The sequence below is a fragment of the Pteropus vampyrus genome, unplaced genomic scaffold (assembly GCF_000151845.1).
Source record: "Pteropus vampyrus isolate Shadow unplaced genomic scaffold, Pvam_2.0 Scaffold67, whole genome shotgun sequence".
In the NCBI taxonomy this organism is placed as follows: domain Eukaryota; kingdom Metazoa; phylum Chordata; class Mammalia; order Chiroptera; family Pteropodidae; genus Pteropus; species Pteropus vampyrus.
Genome location: NW_011888848.1, coordinates 7,937,499 through 7,945,709, shown reverse-complemented (window position 1 = coordinate 7,945,709; position 8,211 = coordinate 7,937,499). Strand labels below are relative to the sequence as shown.

The window sequence follows — 8,211 nt, the reverse complement described above, 5'->3', positions numbered from 1 at the left end:
TTTCTCAGTGATATGCATTTACTGAATTTTTTCTTTCTATTGTGCTAGACATCTTCTTTCATCATGATGTGACCTTGCAATCTGGAAACTAAGTTTTTCAGTTCTGGGACCTTTTCTCAAATGATTTGCTTGATAATTTTCTTCATTTTCTCTGATTCCTTTATGGAACTCCTATTATTCAAAAGTCACATTTCTTGGAAAGATGCTCTAATTCTCTTTTATCTTCTTGTTCACTTTCTCTTTCTCATTGGTTTCCTGCCAATTTAGTGAGGTTTCAGGAGGGAGCATACATAAATATATATGTTTATTGCACCATATTTAACCAATGGTCTGAGAATTATGAAGGAGCTGGATTTTCGCAGAGAACTAGTGGCGAACCATGTCACAAAATGCCTGTGACTAAAGAGGCAATTGATATGGAATTATCCTTTTTATAATTCTAATATGAAATTATCTTTTATGAAAATTTCTGTGAGGTGGCCTGACTAAATACCTATTAAATAGTTTAGAAACGCATCCACAAAATTTACGATAAGGAAATAATTCAATTCTTGAGAGAGAGAAAGGTAAACAAAATAAATCCCTTGTGTGAAAGCTGCACCACATCCCTAATACTGAAGTGGTCTCAAATAACAGTGGCACTCTTTTGGCCATAAAAAACCCCAGCAAGTCTATGGTCATGCTACCCTGAACAAGCCGGATCATGTCTGATCTTGGAAGCTAAGCAGGATGGGGCCTGGTTAGTACTTGGATGGGAGACCACCTTAGGAAGACCAGGTGCTGTAGGCATAAAAGATAAAAAATAAGGGATTATAAACTGACAAGGTCCTTGCAATCTGTGAGGTCAACCAAGGGTTGCCTCGCCTGAAAAACAAAACAAAACACCAACAAACAAAATGTAATTTTTTTTTTTTTTTTTTTTACTACTGACATGATTTTTAAAGTGCTACAGTTACTAGAATTTGCTTCTTACATGAGGATTACAGGCACCGCTAGTAGCCTTCTCTTCTAACTCGAAGACCAAGTCTGTCATTAGAGCTGAGGACATGAAAGGATAGCAGGCTGCGAGTACAGGGTTAACATCAGACTTGAGAGAATCAGGCCTGCCTAGGAATGTCTGTCCATTTCCTTGGCCAATTCAGAGTTAATATAATATGTGGAATGTTGTGTCTATTTGCTTTATTTACCTTTAGTCTGTGCCTCTGCTCCTGGGCTGGGGAATTTGAGTTAGTAGGCAGGCTTTAGGCTGATGTGACTCAAACAGTTAATCAAGGGTAGCTTCACTGTGGCCTTTGACCACACACACCTTCTCTGCGGCAGCCCTGCAAGCTGAGGGTAAGGGTGATTTCTGGGCCTCCTGATGAGATGTGGAGACTGTACTTACTGTATTTCCTGTCCTGTTGCGTTTATAAAGCTGAGCAAACATAGTATTAGATTAAAGCCTATTTACGACTTTGTGGGTCTGATTGTCAGTTCGAACTAATAACAATCACTGAGGCACCACAAAGGCAAATTCAAAACTGTTATCTCAGCTTATATTTAGTTTTCTTAGTAAGTTTAAGCTATTTTGCTTTTATAAATTCCCAATGTATTTATGTTTTTAATATTTCTCAATAAATACTTGAATATCCTAAATTGGTTTTCTTTAAGAATTGAAGCTAAGGGCAAACTAGAGATAATCAATAAGTTTTATAAATTAAGTTCAAGTTCTACTCCACTCAAACTCATTCATTCAAATAGTAAAAGAGCTACAGTATATGACCCGGTTAGATGGGTACTGGGATTGCAGAAATAAATGAAAAGAAACAAAACAACCTTTCCTTTGTGGAACTTATAAAATGTGCGTGGGTGTGTGTGTGTGTGGGTATTGTTGATAATGCAACAGAGGTGAGTACATGTTGCTTTGGAAGAAAGGAGGGTCATCTTACACACTGGTGGTGGTCTACAGAATGGATTGGAGGGCTTAAGGCTGGGTCTGGGGAGAGGATCAGGAGTGCTGAGTAATTCAGGTGAATTAAGTCTGTGACTGTGGGGAAGGAGAAAAGTGAATGCATGAGAGACATTAGGAGTCTGATTAGACATGACTTGGGATTGATTAAATGTAGGAGACATGAGGAGGGGTGGGTTGTAAGGGAGAGGATAGGGAATTTAATTTTAGACAAGTTGAATTTTATTTATGTGTGCGATATTTAAGTGGGGGATTTAAATCAGGAGCACAAAAGAGGTATTTGCTCTGGAAATAGATACTTGGGTATCATTCACACATAGGTGATATCTGAAGCTATGTGAATTGAGGTCATAGGAGGAAAGTGTCCAATTGAAACAGGTTAGAGAAAGTTTGATAATGAAATCTGAGGGAGCATTGACATTTACAGGGGAGCAGGAGAAGACTATATCATATATATCAAGAGAAAAGGGGGTTTAAGAAATGAGTAGTTAGCCTTGATGGGGTTCAGGATAGGCTACCCTAAAACATGGCACCATGGCATATTGAAAATTTTAAGTTGAAAGAGTTTGAGAAAAAGGCAGAAGAAGAAACATCTCTCTGACCTTTCTCAACCCCTCTCCCTGAAGTAGATCAGAAGCCCCTCATGTGAGAGGTACCCTTGGTATACCCGCAGGAAAGGAGCATCCTTATCTTCAAGACCGTGGGATACTGACAAGAATCTGAACAAACAGGCCTTGCTCACTTCCCCCCAGTTCACTACCCTTTGTCCTATTGTATTTCTCCACGAATGTCCACTTTTCATCAAACCGAGTGTAAAACACTCTTTGGGTCTTTATTTCCTTATGAAGGCTCCTGCGTCAAATAAACATATTAAATAAATATGTATGCTTTTCCCCTGTTAATCTGTCTGTCAGTTTCAGACCCAGCCAGAGAACCTAAGAGGGTGGAAGAAAACTTTTTCCTCTCCTACGACATCATCAAATGCCATCTTATATTTGTATAGACTTTATGATATGTGCGAGTTTGCATATGTTTTCTCATTTAATCCCTCTCTTAGCTTAATGGGTCATATAATTTATCTTATTTTTTCACTTATTTTTTTAAATGAGGAAACTGAGGCCCAGAAATATACTGATTTGTTCAAGATTACAAAAGCCATTATGGCAAATTTGGTATTAAACACAAATCTCCACAGGTCATGAGGTGATTTGAAGAATGAAGTGCCCAGAGCTAGGTAATTACTACTGAATACTCATTATATGTTATGCGCTGTGCAGAGGGCTTTTTGTGTTATCTCATTTAATTTTCAAATTCGCTAAAGTGGTTAACATTATCTTCTCCACTTAACAAATTAAATAGATGAAGTTCAGAAAAGTTAACTCGTCCAAAGTCATGTAACTAGTAAATGGCTAGGAGCAGAGCAAGAATCCAGGTCTGTCTGTACATGTCCCATGTGTCGACAGTTCCAGCCTTATGTATGAATTTCTTTCATCTGGAAGGCTTTCCTGATTCTATTTTACTTGCTAATACTTCAGGGCTGTATAAAGATAAAGGTCATAATAAATAATAGTTATTTTGAAGGGCCCGCCATTTGTGAGGCACTAAACTAAATAATTTGTATGTACTCTTTTCCTTCCCTCTTTAAAGAGTCTGAATGGGAAAGTGGTATTATCCCTGTTTTACAGAGAAAACTTACTCTCAGAAATTAAATAATTGTACAAATTAAAAAATGGCCCAGTCGATGTTCTCGCTCAAATATATTTAGCTCTAAGTCCTTTTCCTTTTCTTCTTTTCCTTCTTTCTTCCCACCTTTTGTCCCTACCTGTCCCCTCTTTTCTCGCCCTTTCCCTTCTCCTCTATTGCTCTTTCATCTGGCCTACTGCCTCCTGGGTGACAATATCAGGTAACGTAGAGAGTGAGCCTTTTAGGACCTGGATCTAGGCAAGCCATCGGGAATTTAAGAGAATTTAAAAGAGATGTTAAGTCTGTTGCTAATGTAATCACAATATTTGGAACGAACTGCTTAAAATGTTCACTGGACACTCTGGTGCCCTGCTACACCTAAATAGAGGTTATACGATTGAGAGTTAAAAGGATTTTAGATGCTTAATCAGAACCATGTTCAACTGTATATATCAGTTTGTAATTTATGTTAAAGCTAAGCATTGACAATAAAACTGATATATATTTAGTTAAGTAATAACAAAATGTATATTTCAATCATAATAATAATAAGCCTTAATATAGGCTTTAGTGGTTATTCATAATTTGGTTTCTTTTTAAATGAAAATTATTCACTTATCTTACACAAAATCTGAGAGCTCTCCAACTCATTTATCTATAACATGAAACTGAAGGGACTATGTCTAAGCTCTACTTTGAAGGAAGGACGACAACATTCTATATCCAATGCAGGATCTTCTCTGTGCCTCGAAAACCAGTTAATAAATAGCACTGCAATTGTATATGTTAACTGTTCTCTAGGCAAAAAATGTTGTTGTCTTTTGGAAGAAATCCACTGGGTAGAATGAGATATCATCCTCTCCCTCGGAACTTTGTACTTTCTGCGTCTTTATTAAAGAGCTTATCATACTGTTTCACGATTTGCTTGTATCTCGGCTCTACAATTTTGAAATGCTTGAGAGCAAGGTCTGGATCATATGTTTATTTTGTAACCACGGAGTTTAACACAAATTGTGTCATCAAATTTACAGAATTGACCATAGTCAGGGACTGAAATATTAAGTAATCAGGCATATGTCCCAAACTAGAAATGATTCTAGTCTTATCATCGCTAAGGTCCTTTTAAAATGATTTTTCCTTTAATGAATTTCATGTTTTAACAGATTTCTACCAAACAAGCTGCAATTTTAAGATAATTTCTGACTTCTCATTATTGTTGATATACACACACACCATATGCATCAAAAAAATTCTAAGAGTAAAGCAATTTGATGTTTGTAGTTAAATATTATTTTCATTAAATATGTGAAATACTAAAATAACTCAGGACTTCCTTTTTTCCTTAACATTTATGTTTAAGATTTATCCTTGTCGATATAGGTAAAATGAACTCATTCACCCTTAGAAATATTTATTAGAATGTTGCACGCTTAATGCAGGCTTAGTTATTACCTCTGGGAAGAGAGGGGGGAAGAGATGAGGGTAGATGTATTTTTATTTTTACAATACTTCAGTTCTTTCAAAAAATCTGACACAAATATGGCAAAATATATGCCTACCAAATATGGCTGGTGGGTGCATGGGTATCTACTTTATTTTTCTGTATGTTTGAAAATTTCATACTTTAAAAGTGAAACAGTTGATTTCAAATGCTTCTTTTAAACAAGCTCTCATTAAAAAAATTGTTAATACATTACTGAATTAAAAAAATACTGTGAGCTCATCTTGAAGCTTCCAAACATTTTCCCTTAACTTTAGAAAGGATAACTTAAAACTCCAGAGTAAATACAGAATTCTAATTATTGACGATAAGGGAAGACAGATCATAGAGATATGAGGCTTTCAAAAATTAAAATTTTGATGTTTAAAGTTAATATTTCATTAAAGCCCACATAACCTAAATTAACCACCTTTACCGAGATGACTCAAATGTTTAGTCTAGACATCTGTCAAATTCCTGATATCCATATTCAACAGCACTTCTTTAAGCCCAACATGGTCCAAACCAAAGTCGTGAACGCCTGCACCCTCTCCTCCACAACACACCCAAACCTGGCCCTCTTATTCCAGTGACCAGAGTCATGCAAGTCAGAAACCTGAGATGAGTGCTTGATCACTAAGCCTTACAATGTTAGTGTTAACTTCAGGCTCTTTTTTTTTTTTTTTTACAGGAGTCTTTTAAAGATTGTGGTGTCTTTACAAAGATTATTTCAGTTAAACCAGCATTATGTCCATAAATATGCTTAATGTGGCATACATAAACAAACAAAGCTAATATGGGAATGCATGGATGGTTCTCCCATCAATATTGTGGAATAATCATACTTTCCTTAGGTTAATCTCAACTGCCCTGAGGAGCATATGACCACCTGACTAAGCATATGACTACAGACTAAGTGAATCCCTGGGTTAAATATTAGTAAAGCTTAAGTTTTTAATATAATATCTTAAGAGAAATTCAAATACCTTTCTTGCTCCTTGGTGGACCACCTTGTGAACTCCACTTTGGAGGCTTTAGCTCTAAACTTAACTAAAGAGTTATTTTTTTGAAACAAAATGATTGTGTTCCCCACACTCCTCATCGACTCTGACCATTAACATTCCAGAGACTTCCTGTCGCTCTTAAAATGAAGACCAAAATCTTTAAAATGGCCTTTGATCAAAGCTTTTCCTAGCTTGCCCTCTGTCTCCTTCTCCAGGCTCAACTTACCAAAACTAACTCTTACTTTTTGATACAAAGACTTGAAGAAATCAACCTCCCTATTATATGGTTTCAATCTAGTACCCACCACGGTTATAATTTTACTTGCATATTTTATTATTTGTTTAACATCTGTCTCCCGTATCATAAGCTATAGACGTTTTTGCTCTTGTTTTTGTTCACCCCTAATATCTAGCATACTGCCTGGCTCATTTTTTTTTTCAATCAGTGAATGGTCTAAAAAAGAAAGAAGATAAAGCATTCTCTCAAGAGATTGATATTTACATAAGGCATTTGCCAATGAACCCAGATAAAAGAAGGACGTGTGTAAAAAACAACCCTGAAGCATCATACAATAAAGGAAAATGACAGTAACATTTAATAAACATTTAACATTAAAATAAGAAAATAACATTTATGTGCTTACGGGAATAATATAGAGGCTATTAAAATTGGAAAAGACAATAAAAATGCTCAGAAATTTATTTTGGAGAAAGGCATAGACTCACTGCTTTGAGCTGATGGTATAGAATTACAAATGACAGTGACAAAGCAAAACTATTTAACTTTCATTTCTTTATCAGTATTGCCCTTTGGGTATGCAGATGGTGAAAAGGCCTAGCTGCTCTCTGTAGGTTAGCCAATATATATATTTTTTGGCTAAAGCGAATTATGTATTTAGGATCAGAAAAAGCTTGCATATGGGATTAATAGACCATATATATACATATATATATAAAATATTATTATTAACTTAAAAAAATCATGATATTGCTTTTTCCAATAATTTTTTAAAAAATTAGTTTCAAACCTATAGAAACATTGCCAGAATAGAGCAAAACTCTTGTTTTCCTGGCATCTGGTTGGGTGATCTGTTACGTTTTACTGCATTTGTTCTCTCCCTCTTTTCTCTTTCTCCTCGGCGACGTGATGCCCCACTACCCCTTAAATGTTCCAGTGTATACCTCCCTGAAACTGGAATTCTCTGCTACTGTAACAACAGAAAATGCAGCCAACAAGAATATTAGCATTGACAGAACACTGCTGTTGGCTCCACAGAGTTCATTCACATTTTGCTAATGGACCCAACAATGTTTCTTTTTCCCTTTCAGTCTAGTATCTGTTCAGGAACTTGCATCACATTTAGTGGTTTTGTCTCTTGAAAGTCTTTCATTCTTGTACAGTTTTAATCTTACACTCTCTCTGAAGTCCCTGAGTTTTAAAGAACACATGACTTTTATTCTTTAGGGTGATCCTAAACTGAAGTATGTCTGTTTTCTTATGACCAGACAAAAGCCTTGCATTCTTGGCAAGAATATCAAGAAATGATGCTGTACTCTGAAACTACACATGTCGATCTGTTCCGCTACTGGATTTTATGATAACCAATCAACATCTGGAGGCAGAGACTCTAAGATTTTATACTAACAGCTTATTCCTCATCAAGTGTTCCATAGTAGCCTTAGTATTTATTAATGATTCCAGTCTGAATCACCCATCACACTGTGGGCTGCCAAATAGTATTTCTTATTTGCATCATTCCCTTTACATTTATTAGTTCATATTCTACTTTAAGCAAGAGCTTTCCCTTCTCCCTCTTGTTTGCTTGTTTATTTCAGTATGGACTCATGGATTCCAATTTTATTTTGTGTTTTTTAATTTCATTATTTATTGTGATGCAGAAATTGCCCCAGCTCCGGCCAGTTAGTGGGAGCTCTTTAAAGCTGGCTTCTGTGTCCTTTTTACATGTCCCCATCGTTCACTGAATGTTACTTTCAGGACTAACAAGATTCTCCAGGCACATTTTGCTCATTCCATATTCCAGTCCCAGAATTTGCCATTTCTTGAAGAAGACATGGTTTCTTTTAGTAGAAGACAG

General features: G+C 36.0%; 1 pseudogene; it reads left to right on the top strand.

The window, feature by feature from the left end:
- The first annotated feature begins 669 nt into the window (after window positions 1–669).
- LOC111740720 lies at window positions 670–789 on the top strand (annotated as a pseudogene).
- The last annotated feature ends 7,422 nt before the right edge of the window (window positions 790–8,211 follow it).